This window comes from Macaca nemestrina, chromosome 12, assembly GCF_043159975.1.
Source record: "Macaca nemestrina isolate mMacNem1 chromosome 12, mMacNem.hap1, whole genome shotgun sequence".
NCBI classification, from domain to species: Eukaryota; Metazoa; Chordata; class Mammalia; order Primates; family Cercopithecidae; genus Macaca; species Macaca nemestrina.
The window spans coordinates 23,832,335-23,850,448 of record NC_092136.1 but is presented as its reverse complement, the minus strand read 5'-3'; the positions used below and the strand labels follow the sequence as shown (position 1 = coordinate 23,850,448).

The 18,114-nt window shown below is 40.2% G+C and overlaps 2 long non-coding RNA genes across 10 annotated transcripts in view; one reads left to right on the top strand and one right to left on the bottom strand.

Moving 5' to 3' along the window:
* The window catches only part of LOC105471592 (uncharacterized), a 138,650-nt gene that overhangs the window by 120,388 nt on the left and 148 nt on the right, over positions 1–18,114 (bottom strand). For all 5 annotated transcript variants that reach the window (XR_011610650.1, XR_011610649.1, XR_011610652.1 and 2 more), the window contains exons 2-3: positions 15,401–15,643; positions 13,040–13,144 (exon numbers count right to left, since the gene is read on the bottom strand). This is a non-coding gene — a long non-coding RNA (uncharacterized lncRNA). The remainder of the gene's footprint in view (positions 1–13,039; positions 13,145–15,400; positions 15,644–18,114) is intronic.
* LOC105471590 (uncharacterized) overlaps positions 15,519–18,114 on the top strand; it is a 73,567-nt gene continuing 70,971 nt past the window's right edge. For all 5 annotated transcript variants that reach the window (XR_011610655.1, XR_981237.2, XR_981236.2 and 2 more), the window contains exon 1: positions 15,519–15,599. This is a non-coding gene — a long non-coding RNA (uncharacterized lncRNA). The remainder of the gene's footprint in view (positions 15,600–18,114) is intronic.

Sequence of the window (18,114 nt, the reverse complement as noted above, 5' to 3'; positions counted from 1 at the left end):
TACCCAAGTGCCAGAAAGGAAACGAACTCGTGGTAACCACCCAGGAGTCTATTAGGAAATAGACTTCACTGAAGTAAAACCTCACTATGCTGGATATAAGTACTTACTGGTGTTTGTAGATACCTTTTCAGGATGGGTAAAAGCCTACCCCACCCGGCAAAAAACGGCACACATAGTAGCCAAGAAAATTTAAAAAAAAATCTTTCCTAAATTCGGACTTCCCAAGGTAATTAGGTCAGATAACGGGCCGGCCTTCGTTTCTCAGGTAAGTCAGGGGCTCGCCAGGATATTGGGGATTAATTAGAAATTACATTGTGCCTATAAACCCCAGAGCTCAGGACAAGTAAAAAAAATAAATAGAACAATAAAAAAAACCCTTACTAAATTAACCTTAAAAACTGGTTTAAAAAATTAGAGACGCCTCCTATCCTTAGCTCTGTTAAGGGCCCAAAATACACCTAACCGTTTTGGGCTCACTCCATATAAAATCCTCTACGGAGGACCTCCCCCTTTGTCAACCTTGCTTAACTCCTTCTCCCCCTCCAATCCTAAAACTGACCTACAGGCTCGGCTAAAAAAACTCCAAGCAGTACAGGCCCAAATCTGGGCCCCCTTGGCAGAACTGTACCAACCAGAACATCCACAAACCAGTCACCCCTTCCAGGTGAAAAACTCTGTCTACGTTAAACGGCACCATACTCAAGGACTAAAGCCTCGGTAAAAAGGACCCTACATTGTTCTCCTAACCACGCCCACAGCCATAAAGGTTGATGGAATCTCCACTTGGATCCACGCATCCCACGCCAAGGCTGCTCCAGAGACGTCCGGACCAACACCACTGGAAACATGGAAACTCTGACGCTCCGCGAACCCGCTCAAAATAAAACTCTCTCGTATCTAACTCCTTGCTTATTGTTTGCCCTTCTTCCCTGCGCCGTCTCTAGTGTAGTTTTTAACGCTAACCCCCACCGGCCATTTAGCCTAACCTGACAGATAATTAATTTTAATAATCAAGAGGTCTTAAATAAGACCTCCGAGAATGCTCCTATAAAAACTTGGTTTCCAGACCTCTATTTCAACCTAAAAATATATATATATATATAGCAGAAAAGATAAAAAACAAAGGCCCCCGGTTTACTAGTCCCACAGAAGTCCTATTAAAAACTCCTCAGGATAGACAAAAATGAAAAAGACAGGCTAAAAAGGTGTCCATCAGCCGGAACGGGTTTTATGCCCGTCCCGGATTCAGAACAGGATAAATAAAAAAAACTTGTAAAGATCTAACTCACTTGTATTGCAAAAGCTGGTCCTGTGTAACTACTAATAACAGAAAGTAAAAATAGGCCACAAAACCTTAGTATATAACCATGTCCTTTGTCCAGCCCTGTACCACAACCCGATATTCAGAAAATTGCAACCTGGTTCGCATCAAGTTTAAAGATGCGGCAAAATCTGATAACAGATAAATAACAACAAGGTTAATATAGGGTCTCTATTTATACCAGCACAACCCGCCTAAAATTCCCCTCCAAATCAGACTATTAGTCAATCCAAACACTGCCCCTATTGCAGTAAGGCCAAACCAGGTTTTATTAAAAGCTAAAAAGCCCCCGGTTTCCATATCGGAGAAGCCCCAACTAAAAGTTCCTCAAAGCACTTCCCCGCCCTTAATCTCCCTCACCCTCGCCGACATGTTAGGAATTAGGGTAGCGGCTGAAGTTAAGACCGGGACAGCAGCCCTAGTGCATGGTAACCATCATCTGCAACAACTTAAAGTAGCCATAAATAAAAACCTTAGAGCCATAAAACAATCTATCACAAAACTTAAAAAGTCCTTGACTTCTCTGTCTGAAGTTGTATTACAAAACCGACGAAGACTAGAAATTGTCTTTCTGAAAAAGAGCAGGCTCTGTGCAGCCCTAAAAAAGCAATGTTGTTTTTATGCAGATCATTCAAGAATAGTTAAAAATTCTATGGCAAAACTAAAAAAAAAATTAAACAAACAAACAAAAAAAAATCTCAACAAAGTTAGTTTAAAAATTGGTACAACCAATCCCCTTGGCTTAGCACCCTAATCTCCACCATCTTAGGACCCCTCATCCTGCTCACGCTCATCCTGACTTTCGGGCCATGCATACTCAGCCGCTTACTCACCCTTATTAAAAATAGATTAAACATAGTACATGCTATGGTTCTGACCCAACAATACCAGACCCTCAGGACTAAAGAAGAGGCTCAAGATTGAGCCTCTGACACAAAAAGAGGAGGGAATGAAACTAGGCCGCATAAAACTTAGAAATTAGGCCTCATAAAAAAAGAACTTAAAAAAATTAACACCAGGTGGCTCTGGATAGGGTCCCACCCTGCCTCGATAGGGTCCAACCCTGATAGGGTCCCACCCTGCCAATTCCGGGAAACAACCTCATGGGGTCCCACCCTGCCAATTCCGGGCGTCCCACCCTGCCTCGAAGTTCCCGGAATCAACAACTCCAGGAAAAAACCTCATAAGGTCCTGCTCTAACCAATTAGAACAAGACACCTTGCTCAGGCCATAGACAGACCCAATTACCACGCGCCTAAAGCTTTGTTTGAATTTCGCGCCCTAAGCTGTGTTTGAACTTGTGTTTGCCTATATAAACAGCCTGTAACAAGCAGTCGGGGTCCCAGGGCCAACTTAGAGCTTGGGACCCTAGCGCGCTAGTAATAAATAACTCTCTGCTGTGAATCTCGTTTCGGTGATCCTTTGCGGCGACCCCTGCCCAGGAGGGAATCGACAGTTCGGTTCCAACACAATGAGTTTTAAGAGTTCATTTAACAAATTATCAAATTTGAAGGTGATTTTTAGGAACCCTAAACTTGTCATTAGTGTCAGAAGTAAAGAGGTTCTTGGGAACCATGAAACTTTTCACTGGTGTCAGAAGTGATGGTTGTGAGGACCCTTAAACTTGTATCACCACATCCAATCATAGTCCATTCTAATGAAGTCCTTCCATTGTATGGTTCTGGATTATTTAGGCTCTTTAAGACAGAAGAACAAGAAATGAGGGCCATTTAATCACTGAGGCTTGACAGTGAGGATATATTGGAAGTAATATATGACAAAGTGTTGACTTCATGAAAGGGCATCCTTTATAGACAACCAGAATATGCTTTTGTGAACAATGCAATTGATTATTTTAATAAGACATTTGTTTTCTCTTATGGATAACAAGAAGTTCTTCAGTGCTTCATTACAACACTATTTAACCATTTTGGAACTAACTCCTCTCCACGTCTGTTTCTACTCCATCAGCTAAGTTGCCTGTATTCTCTCTACTGCATGGGTTTATGCTTGTTCATGGGTCTGGTAAATCACAACTGCTCCTCTCATACCTGCTTTCTATCTTCCCTCTGTGTGTCTTTTGACTTTTACCTAATGCCTCTGAATTCTGCTGTTTTGTATGTCGGGCACACAAAACCCTCTGAGATACGATCTAGCTGAGCAAATTTCTGCCACTTTGGACTATTCATCCTGAGAGAGCTCCTTATGCCAACCCATCCCAAAGACCAGTGGGTGACCTTTACAATTACCTAATGGAAATACAATGCAAGCCACATGTGTAATTTTGAAAACTTAATAGCCACATTCCCTTAAAAGGAAGAAAAAATAGATATAATATTATATCTAAATTACATCTAAAACATTATCATTTCAACATGTGGCTCTAGTTACTTTTCCATTACTGAGTAGATACATGTGGCTGGTGGCTACCATATCAGAGAGTTCAGATTTTGACAGTTGAGATCTATGTAGAATAGTGGTGAACCTCATACTTCAAAACCCAGTTATTGAGAAAAAATATGGGGTAATAATTGTTATAGAAGATTCTGGAGACCACTTATGCTTACTTATCATTGAATTTTAGCCATATCACTTACTAGCAGTGTAGTCTTGTAAAAAACTACCTTATACCTCGGTTAGTTTTCTCATATATAAAATAAGGCTTGGGGCTAGATGCAGTGGCTCACGACTGTAATCCCAGCACTTTGGGAGGCCAACGTGGGCTGATCACCTGAGGCCAGGAGTTCAAGACTAGCCTGGTCAACATGGTAAAACCCCATCTCTACTTAAAAATACAAAAATTAGCCAGGTGTGGTGGTGGGCACCTGTAATCCCAGCTACTCAGGAGGCTGAGGAAAGAGAATCGCTTGAACCTGGGGGACAGAGGTTGCAGTGAGCTGAGATCACACCATTGCACTCCAGCCCGGGTGACAAGAATGAGACTCCATCTCAAAATAATAATAATAATAATAAAATAATAATAAAAGTAAAATAAGACCTGTATGATGTCTTTCTTATTGAGTTATGGTATCTCTTATGCTCTTGGCAGGAAGTAAATTTCACACTAAAAAAAGTTAATAAAGTGCCTATTTACAGAAGATGTATTCAAGGTTAATGGCAGCAATAAAGAATAATCAAGTACCCAGAGACTAAAGATAGTGACAAGTCTTCATTTACCACCGCATTGCCCATTTTGGCTTAAAAGGGATGTTGTTACCAGAGTTGGGTTGAAAGTTTGAACGTTTGGAAAAAGGGTCACATCACAAGAATTGACTCAGCCACTGCCAGAAATTTTGGTAGTGAGGTCAGGAGGGAGCAGGATACACACAGGTAAGCTTGCATATCTGAACCCTTCTCTCATTCTCCCCTGTCTTGTGAGTGTTTCTCATCAATCAAACCCAATCAAATGTCAGGGCAAGGGATGAAATCTGAAGAAGTCAATCATGTGGGCAACAGAACAAGGTAGAGGATGAATCTGGGATAGAAGGAGGCCAATTGACAATAACCAACACAGGTTATTATGATAGTTAAGTGAAAAGGAAATCTGTGTACAGCATTTAGTTTAGCACCTGGCATATAGTACATACTCAATATATGTTAACTATTATTATTATTTAAATTACATTAAGTCTACAGTTATCTTTGGGTCAATCAGCTCTTATCATGATGGTGAGGCTGTGAGTGGGTTAGACACTTAGAGGTTGATAGCCTCTTGACTGATATGAGCTCCAATCTCTACAATACACCAACATTTCCTATCAGATACTACATATTCAGCCAAACCAAACCTAATGTTCTTCAAACTTCTCTAATTAAACAACTTTTCTTGGAAGCAGTCCAATTGAGGAAAATCAATTTATTGAAAGCCTATTCCACTTGCCAAAAGATCATTTGTCAATGACAATTTGCCAAATTCACCAAAGATACTGATTTCCCTAAAGGCTTATTTCTTCATTGCTTCTATTTATAATGTTTATGGGAATTTTTATTTAATGCTTTAACAGATTCTAGGAGGACTGCAGAGAGTCAGAATTCCGCATTCAGAAACCTCTGCCCTTCTGCTTCTCTTACCTCCATACTCAAGTTTTCTTTCTTTCTGTCCTTTATCTTCTTTTTCTCAGCTCCTTAGTGTCCCCCACCCTCTCTGAGTTTTCAACTCCTTGATCTTCCTCTAAACCAAGAAGTTTCCCTTCTCCATTCCCCTCTCTGCCTCAAGACTGACCTGAAGGGATGGCACTGATGGACTCTCTTGACTTCTGTCTTTCAGAAGAGTTAGGCCAATGGGAAATACCAGCAAGAAAATGAAAGAAAGGAGGATCAACAGGCTGAAATATTTTTTCCAATGTAGTAGCTATGACTGACCCCATCCACAAACCAAAAGCCATGGCTCTTCTTGGGTGATTTTCCATACAGCTTTTCATCTACATGTTCCAAAAACTTCCTCCTCTCCTTATTCTTCAAAAACAGGGTTAGCCTTCTGCTCTTGGAATAGCAGTTCAGTGGTATTGCACTATTCTGTGTGGTTTTCCTATATTCTATTGACAACATTAAAATAATATCCTTTTACACACCTTTTGAATTATCTTAATTTGAAATTGCTATCTTTTTTTTTTTATCTCTACTTTATTCTGACCCTCAGTGTCCCAAGGCCTCTGGTTTCTCTGCTCTGTACTTTTCACCCTTTTTAAAGAGCAGCGACTGAGAGTTGCCTGTGAGTTTAGCTTCCTCTCTCTGTTTCAGTTTCCATTTTTTGCAAGAAGAGAAAATGGGGTGGAAAGAAAGGCTGAGGGGTACAAAGGAAGAGACTAGATGTAGAGAGATAAAGATAGGGGAGAGACAGAAGAAAGACTAAAGGGCAAATAAATAAAGAGATGGTCAGACTGAGAGGTACAGAGAATCATGAGAAAAGCAGGACAGCCTGAGAGCCTTGCACTTGTGGAATTCTAGTAGTCACAGTCATCATGCATCCAACCATTGTGAATGACTAGCAACTCAAAATTCAGTTTTAATAATTGGGTGAAAATCACGTGTCAAGTTGATTTTTGACCAGCTGGTAAATTTTACTTCTCATATTTGCTTATTTTTTGTCTTAGTTTTCCTTTCGAAAATACTACTCATTAAAATCCAAAGATTTGGCTTATGTTTTCCCAGTGTTTTGAAACCTTCCATGACTTTCCCAAGAAGAGGTATATTATTCTGATGTGGAACTTTCCAGAATATGTATCTTAGTTCTGTGAAAGCAAAAATTGCACTGGAAAAAATTAAACAGGAAGAAAGAATATAATTGAAAACTAGTGCAATAGAGGGGAGAAACCTGAATGTAGTCTGAACTCTACTCTGCTCAAAGAAAGGGCAGGTGAGTTTTTAAGATCTGAGATGTTGTTTGGTGAGGGGGTCCTTAAATCCCAGGTAACCTGTGTTTGTTAATTGGCCTTACCCAGAGAAAAAGTGAACTTTCTTCTATCCTCATGACAGGAGGCAATTTTACAACTTGGAGCAAAGTACCCACCTAAGTTAAGCTCCTACCTTCCCACAGACAGGGGAGAAAGGGGTTGCATCTTCCTTAATGATTACATTTCAAAGGGTGGCTCCCAGGTCCTTGAGAAAGATAATTTTGGGTTGTAAAACTAGGAAAAACACTTTTTTTTTTTTTTTTAATTTGACACAGAGTCTCACTCTGTCGCCAGCCTGGAGTACTGTGGTATAGTCTTGGCTCACTGCAACCTCTGTCTCCTGGGCTCAAGCAATTCTCCTGCCTCAGCCTCCCGAGTAGCTGGGACTACAAGCATGCGCCACCAAGCCCAGCTAATTTTTGTATTTTTAGAGACGGGTTTTCACCACGTTGGCCAGGATGGTCTCCATCTCTTGACCTTGTGATCCACCTGCCTTGGCCTCCCAAAGTGCTGGGATTACAGGCATGAGCCACTGCACCTGGCCGCAAAAACAGTATTTAAAGATTTACATCATAAAAGAGCAGAAAAAGAGTTTAGAGTTACAAGTTTTCTAAAGTAAATGCTCTAATAAAAGGGAGAGAAGAGATCTCTGTGATTAGGCCATCTGGATTCTGTAAGGACCAGGATGAGGGCAAGTTCAGAGGCCTAGAGTGAAAAAGAAGCCTGATTAAAGTTTAGTCTAGCTGAGGGAAATGACGAAGACTTCTTGGTCAGTGCCCTATCTCCTTTAAAGACATGTACCTGTCTGCCATATTTCTTGTTTTGCATTGTGAGCTTCATGAGTGCCTGGAATGTGCCTTGCCTCTGTTTGTACCTCTTGAATGGAGTGATGCAATTAAAAGGAGAAAAAGAACATGAATTAAATCAAAGTTAAGTACTAGACAGTGCTAAGAGTGTGTGTGTATATATGTGTGTGTGTGTGTGTTTAGGTTTATGTGTGAATTCATTTACTATCCCTTTCAAGGCGCTCATTTGCCCTCCATAACAGGCAGTATTAGAGATGGAATTCTAATAATCTTTGGAAGAACTCACTTTAATCTTCTGACCCCAAGATGTGCTGACAAGCCACATTAATTCCCCACTTTACAGACACTTCTATGGAAGTAGATGCCATTTGCTCACAGAAAGGCTCTGTTAAAAGAGGCAGTAACGCAAGGCATTCTGCAAGGAAATACCAAGAGTATATTTCAGTTAGGAGACAGACCTTCCAGAGTCTTCTCCAGTGTCAGCTGTAGAAATAAAGACTGACGCAGAGAAAGGTGTGGCAGAATGGGGACAGCTTGCTCAACCTACAGAGAGATCTCTTTGAAACTGCTCCATTGCTGTGACCGATTACTTATGAAAAGGAACACTGGGCAAATAGCTCCTGTATTGCTTATTCCCTCAAATTTATACCCCAAAGATATCAAGTGTAAATTATTTGCCCCTAAAAGAATAAAGCCAGGATTGGCAGAGCCTTTGAAACCTCTACGCCACAAATGCAGGAACAAACAAAAAATGAACTAAACTCCGAAAAATAAATTTCAAAGAGTCTGAGGTCCTCCTAAGACTGAAAGTGCTTTTGCTCCAGCTGTGATCATTAAAGTCTTTGCTTACTACAAATAAGAAAACAGCACGTGTGCAATAGAAAGTCAATCACTCTAGAGGGTCTTTCAAATATGTTGGTCATTTGAAAGCATAAATCACCTCCAAGAGCAACCGAGATTCAATGCAGAGGTAATCTCATTTGAAGCAGTCTCATCTCCAAAATGATAATATATTGAGTAGCTTTGCTTGGAAATACAGCCAAGAAGCACTTGCTCAACATTTTATTCATATAGTACACAGAGCCAAGCTTTTCAGAGTCACTAATCCCTCTGGAACTTTTTGTTTAGAGTGAATGCAAATGCATGAGGCCCGTGCTTCCAACAAAAACATCTAATAACATTTTTAAGAGAAACAAACGCCAACCCTTCTTTCTATTTGATTTCATCCTTTCTCTTCCTTTCTTTGAAATGATCCATTTGGTGAAAGTATGTTTTTATATATTCTATTTCCAGAATAAATCAAGTGATATAAATTATGTATGGGTTGAACTGCGTCCCCTAAGAAGCTGCGTTGAAATCCTAAGCTCTGTACCTGTGAATGTGACCTTATTTGGACACAGGTTCTTTGCTGATGTTATCTGGCTAAAATTAGGTCATATGTAATTAGGGTTGATCCTAATCTAATGTGACTGGTGTCCCTATAAGGAGAGAAAACAGATATACAGGGAAAGAAACTCCATGTGAAGAACCAAACGGACACAGACAGAGAGAAGACATGAAGAGACTGAAGTCATGCTGCCACAAATCAAGGAACTCCTGGGGCATTGGAAGCTGGAAGAGGCAGGAAAAAATCCTTCCCTAGAGGCTTCAGAGGGAGCATGGCTTTGACACACCTAGATTTTGGAAATCTAGCCTTTCGAACCGTGAGATGGTAACCGTTTGGGGTACTTTGTTATGGCAGTTTTAGTGAACTAATACAAATGGTTAGTTGCCTTTCAGAAAAAGAAGCCAGAAAATACCACAGTATTTCCCACACTGAATAAAAATTATTGCTTTGCAGGACCTAAAATTTTCTCCTGGCCTTTGTCAGTAGGCACTACCTGAAGAAAAGAAGGAATCTGTCTAATCTCTGTTCAAATTCCAGCTCTGCTCCTTTTTGGCTGAATTATCTCAGGCTAGCGATTTACCCTCTATAACTTTGACTCCTCTCGGTACAAACTGACATAATAATAGCTATGGCACAGTGTGGATTTGTTTTAGGATAAAGGAGACAGCATATGTAAAACACCTGACATATTAAGCTTTCCGTTAATCTAGGTCTTTTCCTTTTCTCCCTGGGCACATACCTTCACCCAAACCAGCCATCAACTAATCCCTCCTGAGGTTCATCTGATAACAGCTTCACATTTTATATATCCTAGAGATATCTGTAATTTAACAGACAACACTTAAAGGCAAAAAAGCCCTTGAGGCCAAGGCAATAAATTCTAATAGAAAACTACAGGGTTTTTGATAGGCAGTGGAGTAATTTTTTGAGCTGGAGAATTTTGCAGAAAGTATTCAGGACACACCTAAGAAGCCTCGGTCTTACTCGTGTGACTATCCCTGATATATAATAATTTCTGTTAAGAAAGTTCATTATTTCGGGTGTCTAATCTGTTGCTTTTTAATGTATTCATTAATAATCAATTATTTATTCAATCTCATTAAATTTATTGAGTACACATTCTATACAACACATTAAGGAAGTTATAAAAGTCAACCTAGCAAAGCTACTGCTTGGTTCCAAGGAGCTTGTATTCTAGTACGGAAGAGGAGACATTCATGTAAATAGATGAATTGTGTAATTTAGGAAGTTCTGATACCCAAAATTGAGATTTTGTTTTTTGAGGAGATTTTCCTAAATCATCATTTAATCTCAATCCTTTTCTATCTCTCTTTACTTTTTTTCCACTCCTTTTCCTCTTTTCCTCTGCCCTGTCTCTCACCTTTTTCCCCTTTGCTTCTCTTTTTATAGTTCCTCTCTCCAGTTCTTCATTTATTACATGTTTACGAGAGTAAGAGCTGATGTGCCTGTAATAAAGCCTTTTTTTTTTTTTTTTTTTTTTTTTTTTGAGATGGCATCTCGGTCTGTTGCCCAGGCTGGAGTGCAGTGGCACAATCTCAGCTCACTGCAACCTCCGCTTCCTGGTTCAAGCGATTATATTGCCTCAACCTCCCCAGTAGCTGGGACTACAGGTGTAGGCCACCATAGTCGGCTAATTCTTTTTTGTACTTTTAGTAGAGACGGGGTTTCGCCATGTTAGCCAGGATGGTCTCCATCTCTTGACCTCGTGATCCGCCCACCTTGGCCTCCCAAAGTGCTGGGATTATAGGTGTGAACCACCGACTTTTATGTGTGTGTATAAATACACGTGTGTGTAAATATGTGTGTTCCTCAGTTGGAAATATTTTGGGGGCAATTACAGAACAGTAATTTTTCTCTAACAACTACTGTATTCTCTCCTATTTTTTTTTTTTTTGGAAATGAAATAGCTATGGTATCAGGTCCAGCCAAAGACTTCTGAAAAAAATGGTCCAGAAGGAGACTTATTTTCAGTTTCCAACAAGACCAATATCAAACATCCTGGGCTAGATCAATAATGATTTATACAATTATATTAAAATTATGTAAAGACATTTAATTAATAAGTCCATTATATAGTTTTTCTTGTAGTATTTCCCAGTCTGATATTTATCTTTATGCCACTTTTTTTTAAACCAAAACTTTAAAATCCAGCATCTATTATTTAGCTGTGATCATCTGTAATTGAGACTTGCTTTCTGTCATGTGAATCTAAAATGTTTATACTATTACCTTGTCTATGTCTACTCATTGAACATTATCCTTAGTATTTTTTCTACATTAAGAAACATTTATTTATTCATTCCACGCTTACAAAACATCTCATTAGGAAACATATGAAGAGTTTTCTTCCATTCTCTATTTCCTCTAGCTCATGTAGCATACTTTTGACAAATTGATCCTTTTTAAAGAGTTTTTTGGTTGTTTGTTTAGATGATTGCTGGATTTACAACCAATAAGCCTGAGTTTATACTTCGCCTCTATTCTTAAATACTTGTTTGATGCTTTATCAGTTATAAAAATATAAACTTATAATAAGAATATGTATTGAGCATTTATGTACTAGATACAGTGATAAAACTCAAGAAGAATTAAATGAATAATTCACTAATGCAATGAGAAATATATTAAGTTTTTGATTTCTAATGTGGACTCTCAAAGGCCTTGTAAGAAACAGCTTTGAAAGTCAATGGAATTGATTTTCATGAGGCAGGTAGTTCTGAGAAAAGAGAAGTCTATTGAAAAGCAGAAAAGAAAACCTATAAGAAATAAGATATAAGATATAGAGTATATGCCTTCAAAATAGGTGAAAAAAAATAAAGAAACAATTATATCCAAAGTAATTGAAATGAGAATCAATTAGTCTGGAAAGAGGTAGGAGACTGAAATATGAATGGGCATGATCTTGGATATCTAGGACATGAGAGTAGATCTTGGGGTTTAAGGGGACTGCACAAATATATATACACACATACATACATATATACACACACATACACACATACATATATACACACATACATACATACACACATATTACACATGCATGCATATACACACATATACACATATATACACATATATACACACATGCACATATACACATATATACATACACATGTATACATATATACATAGTATATACACACATATATAATACATATAACACACATATATCTGGTTAGTACAAAAGTAATTGTGGTTTTTGCCATTAAAAGCAATAACCTATAAGCTCTTGCTTCAACATATCCCAGCTTTCTGGAGCAAATGGGCATATATTTTCCAGGTATTGATTTATGTCTTTGCCTGTTACTCCTGCTTCCCTGAAAGGTATAAAACCAAACTGTAATCTAACCACCTCAGGTGCGTTTTCTTAGGACTCTTGGAGACTTCGTTTTTTCTGGCTGTGGTGACTCATATTGGCTCAGAACAAATCCCTTTAAAATATCTAATTGTGTTTTGTTTTTCCATTAACATCGCCATGGTCAGAAAGTTGCATGGTTGTTAATCAATGGTTATAATTTTAGCCACACATGTTGCCGTACTAGCTTTTTAGCATGCAGTTGCCTTCATCGTATAGCTGCCTGCGAGACACCCGTGAGTTTTTCAGTACAAGTGACACCCATGCTTGCTCTAAGTCTCTGATGATTCCCTTCCAAACTGATCCACAGTAACATGCCCCATTTAACAGCACAGAACACTTATTAACACCTCCAAATAGGCTGGGTGCAGTGGTTCATCCTATAATTCCAGCACTTTGGGAGGCTGAGGCATGAGGACTACTTGAGTACAGGAGTTTAAGACCAGCCTGGGTAACATAGCAAGGCCCCATCTCTTAAAAAAAAAAAATTAATTAATTAGCAAGGTATAGTGACACACACCTGTAGTCCTAGATGCTCAGAAGGCTGAGGTGGGAAGATGACTTGATCCCAGGAGTTTGAGGCTACAGTGAGCCATGATTGTGCCAGTACACTCCAGTCAGAGTGACAGAGAGAGACTCCATCATTAAAAAATTAAAATTAAAAAAAAAAAACCCTGAAACAGTCAAGATGCCACAGAAGAGAAGACTTTAAAACCTGTAATTAAAACAGACTAAGGCTAAGTGAGAACTTACCACTGAAAACCAACCCTTGGTTTACATAGGGACATCACCTGGAACATGTTAACTTCCAGATGATCTGGGTGTAGTTTCAGATGTCTGGTGAGTAGAGTAGCACACCTAGAATAAAGAATAAACAGGTCGGGTGTGGTGGCTCAAACCTGTAATTCCAGCACTTTGGGAGGCTGAGGCGGGTAGATCACAAGGTCAGGAGTTCAAGACCATCCCGGCCTAGATGGTGAAACCCCGTCCCTACTAAAAATACAAAAAAATAACCGGGTGTGGTGGTGGGTGCCTGTAATCCCACCTACTCGGGAGGCTGAGGAAGAGAATTGCTTGAACAGTAGGCAGAGGTTGCAGTGAGCCGATATCATGCCACTGTACTCTAGCCTGGGCAACAGAGTGAGACTCTGTCTCAAAATAAAAAATAAAAATAAATACATAAATTATAAATAAATATCCCACATACTTCATCTTTCAAGATGGGTACTACAGTGCCAAAAATGGTGCTTTGGAATAGAGATTATCCATCCAAAGCAGTTTGGTGATAAAGACAGTGATAAGAATTAATGCTAAGTAACATAATTTTCATGATGTTCTCTAAATTCATTGAGGGTGTATTAGAGAGGTTCTCCTATCCCATTATGAAGAGAAAATAATATCAATGGGGATTTTATTTTCCAAAGATAACTGCAACAATATATTTCCTCCTATATCTAACATGCTCTGTGCAGTGTGATTTTGCAATGCTATCTCAATCAGCCCCTATGGGTTAGTCTGGGATTTCTACCTACTGGTTATGGAGATGGCTGAACATACAACACATAACACTAGACACATGAAATCAATAGCAATTTATTAGACATGTGAACTCACAGCCTGGGGAAGGAGGATACCACATGCCATGTGCTGCCACATGGGGGTTGCCCTTGGGAACAGAGTGAAAACTGGGGGGCTTTGAAGGGCAGTCTTTGTAGTATCAAGAAGATGATGTGATCTCAGTTCCTTCAGGAGGATGTGATTGGCTTGTTTAAATAATTCTGCAGGCTAGTGGGGAACTGAAACACATTGCTCGGTAGAAACTGCCTAGTCTTCTTGATAAGGAGGGTTATTTGGTTTGAAGACCTTATGTGTGGAAGCAGAGTAGTGAGAGAAATTTGTAATTAGTCTAATCAAGGACTTCTGAAGTTCACCAGATACCAAGACAGCTCAAAAAACAAAGGTTATTTTTTTCTACACTCTCTACTTCTGACATCAGATGTACATTGCTTTTTTCCCAACACTGACCAATTTTCTGATACCAGCGGAGTGTCCTATAATTCAATTTAATTTCGATACTCTCTACCTAGAGTTATCATTAGATCCCACAAATTAAGGGCTCAGTCTCACAAGACTCCTGTAATTTCAGATTCCAATTACAAGTTCACATCTTCCTTATTTCTGACCAACTGGCAATAAATTGGGGGTTCCAACAACCCTCCCTCAGGCTCGATAATTTACTACAATTGCTCATAGAACTCAGGGAAACACTACTCATGTCTACCAGTTTATTAGAAAGAATACAATAAAAAATACCCATAAATAGCCAGATTAAGAGATACATAGGGCAAGGTCTGGAGGTGTCCTGAGCCCAGGAGCCTCTTTGTTGAGTTAGGGTATGAGTGACTCTCCTCCCTCCCGTTTACATGAATGTGTTCACCAACCTGGAAGCTCATCAGTGCTCATTGTTTACACATTTTTTTTTTATAGAGCTTAATCTTCAACTCCTCCCCCTACATTCTTCTCTAAAGTATATGGGTGGAACTTAATGTTCCAATGCTTTGATTTCTTCCTGTTTCTGGTGACCACCCCTATCCTGATGCTATCTAGGGACCCCACCTTAAGGCAATTCATTAGCATAAAATAAAGCGTCATTAAGTACGCCACCACATGAATAACAACGGACATTCCTATCATTCAGGAAATTCGTAGTAGAGTTTTCTTTTTTTTTTTTTTTTTTTTGAGACGGAGTCTCGCTCTGTCGCCCAGGCTGGAGTGCAGTGGCGCGATCTCGGCTCACTGCAAGCTCCGCCTCCCGGGTTCACGCCATTCTCCTGCCTCAGTCTCCCGAGTAGCTGGGACTACAGGCGCCCACAACCGCGCCCGGCTAATTTTTTGTATTTTTAGTAGAGACGGGGTTTCACCGTGGTCTCGATCTCCTGACCTTGTGATCCGCCCGCCTCGGCCTCCCAAAGTGCTGGGATTACAGGCGTGAGCCACCGCGCCCGGCCTGTAGTAGAGTTTTCAAAACTCTGTACGAGGAACCAGCAACAAAGACCAAATATATTTATTATGCTACAGTTCCACATAAGTTTGGGCCTTAATGTTAAGCCTTACCTCAAGCATGCATCCAAAACCAGGTGGTGTGTAATTCCCTCTCCTTGTGACCAAAAGAATGTGTTAAAAGTGATGTCATGTTGTTTCTAATAAGACAGGTCATAATGCTTCTTAGAATGCAGCTTCTCAGGACTATCTCACAACCCATCTGTGAAGCAGGGAGAAGTTCAAGCTTCTTCATGAAGAGGATCAGATCAAGGTAGCCAACTGATAGTTTCTGGATTTTCTCCTTGTAAGAATCGTCTACTCAAATGGAAGAAAATGGGGAGGAAACGGGAGGAAAAAACCCTTAAAACTAAGCATATAAACAAAGGAGACTCTTTTAAGTCAAGAGATGGCATTATCTTTTAATTGACAACTTTAAACTCGACATTATCTGAGGAGAGAACTCTAATTAGAAGAGAGCAGCAAGAGAAAATAAGATTTACTTTTATTGAACATCTGATTTATGCTGATGAAAATATACTTGCTGCACGTACTCCCTCAGTCTCATCTATCTCCTAATATTCACCTCATCCTTTAATTTATTCATTTATTTAACAAAGAGTTAAAACATGCTTATCTTGTGGCTGCAACATAGTAGCCGGGAGATTGTCAGTGGGGCCTGGGACAAAGGGACCAGAGGAAGGAAAGCCTTAGGAGTTCACAGTTGACACTGCCCAAAAGAAATTGGAAGAGTAATGTCTTGTCGTAAGTTCTTTCAGGTATATGGTATCAACGAAAAGAGTCAAACTCTGTAAAGTATTTGAAGAGATTTAGACCGGGCACTGTGGCTGATGCCTGTAATCTCAGCACTTTGGGAGGCCAAGGCAGAAGGATCACGAGGTCAAGAGATTGAGACCATCCTGGCCAACATAGTGAAACCCTGTCTCTACCAAAAATACAAAAATTAGCTGGGCGTGGTGGCACAGACCTGTAGTCCCAGCTACTCCGGAGGCTGAGGCAGGAGAATCGCCTGAACCTGGGAGGCAGAGGTTGAAATGAGCTGAGATCACCCTACTTGCACTCCAGCCTGGGCAACAGAACAAGACTCGGTCTCAAAAAAAAAAAAAAAAAAAAAAAAAAAAAAAAAAGATTTCTTATGAGCCAAATATGAGTGACCAGCCTTTAAGAGATTCTGAGAACATGTACCCAAGGTGGTTAGACTACAGCTTGGTTTTATAAATTTTTAGGGAGACATAAGATATCAATCAGGCTGGGCACAGTGGCTCATGCCTGTAATCCCAGCACCTCGGGAGGCCGAGGCGGGTGGATTGCGAGGTCAGGAGAACAAGACCATCCAGGCTAACACAGCGAAACCCCATCTCTACTAAAAATACAAAAAATTAGCCAGGCGTGGTGTCGGGCACCTGTAGTCCCAGCTACTCGGGAGGCTGAGGCAGGAGAATGGCGTGAACCCGGGAGTGGGAGCTTGCAGTGAGCCAAGATCGTGCCACTGCACTCCAGCCTGGGTGACAGAGCAAGACTCCGCCTCAAAAAAAAAAAAAAAAAAAAAAAAAAAAGACATCAATCAATCAATACGTGTAAAATGTACATTGGTTCAGTCTGGAAAGGAAGGACAACTCGATGTGAGGGGTGTTTCCAGCTCACAGAGAGATTCAAAGATTTTTTGATTGGCAATTGGTTGAAAGAGGTGAGGTATTGTCCAAAGACAGAGAACTAATAGAGGGGAATGTTTGGGTTAAGATAAGGGGTTGCAGAAACCAAGATTCCTATTATGCAGAGGAAGCCTCCAGGCAGCTAGCTTCAGAAAAAATAGATTGTCAATGTTTCTTATCAGAGTTGATTCTCTCCTGGATCAGGGAAAAGAAACTAATGAGCTAATGGGGATTCTCTGTAGAATGTAGATTTTTCTCACAAGAGACAGCTTTGCCAGGCCATTTCAATATATGTCAGAAAAAATATAATTTGGGGTAAAATACTTCAATTTCTGTCAGGGCCTGCTATCTGCCATGTGATGCTACACTAGAGTCAGGCTAAAATTTGGTGTCTTATTGCTTCAAAGAGTCTACTTTATCAGTCTTTACATCTATTTTAATGTTAATACTGGTCATCTGTGCCTGAATTACAAAAAACAGGAGACTATAACGAGGCATGTCCGACTCCCCTTTCCCATCATGGCCTTGTTACTGGTGGTAGGTATCTGAGTTACCCCGAGTTACCAGCGGTGAATCTGCATGGGTACACAGCAACTTCTTGCCTCCTCAGAAGAAAGACTTTGACTGAGGGGCATAAAGCAGAAAGTGATACTGAGGGAAGTTTCAGAGCAAGAGTAGAAGTTTATTTAAAAAGGTTTTAAGGCCGGGCACAGTGGCTCACGCCTGTAATTCCTGCACTTTGGGAGGCCGAGGCGGATGGATCACCTGAGGTCTGGAGTTTGAGACCAGCCTGACCAACATGGAGAAACCACATCTCTACTGAAAATACAAAATTAGCCCGGCGTGGTGGCGCATACTTGTGATACCAGCTACTCAGGAGGCTGAGGCAGGAAAACTGCTTGAATACGGAAGGCAGAGGTTACGGTGAGCCAAGATTGCACCATTGCACTCTAGCCTGGACAACAAGAGCCAAAAAAAAAAAAAAAAAAAAAAGGCTTTAGAACAGGAAAGAAAGGAAAGCTCACTTGGAAGAGATTCAAGAGGGCTCCTGAAGGACAAAGAGAATGTTTAACCTTGATCCTAGAGCTTAATAGGTTTGCCTCTTTCCCGTGATTC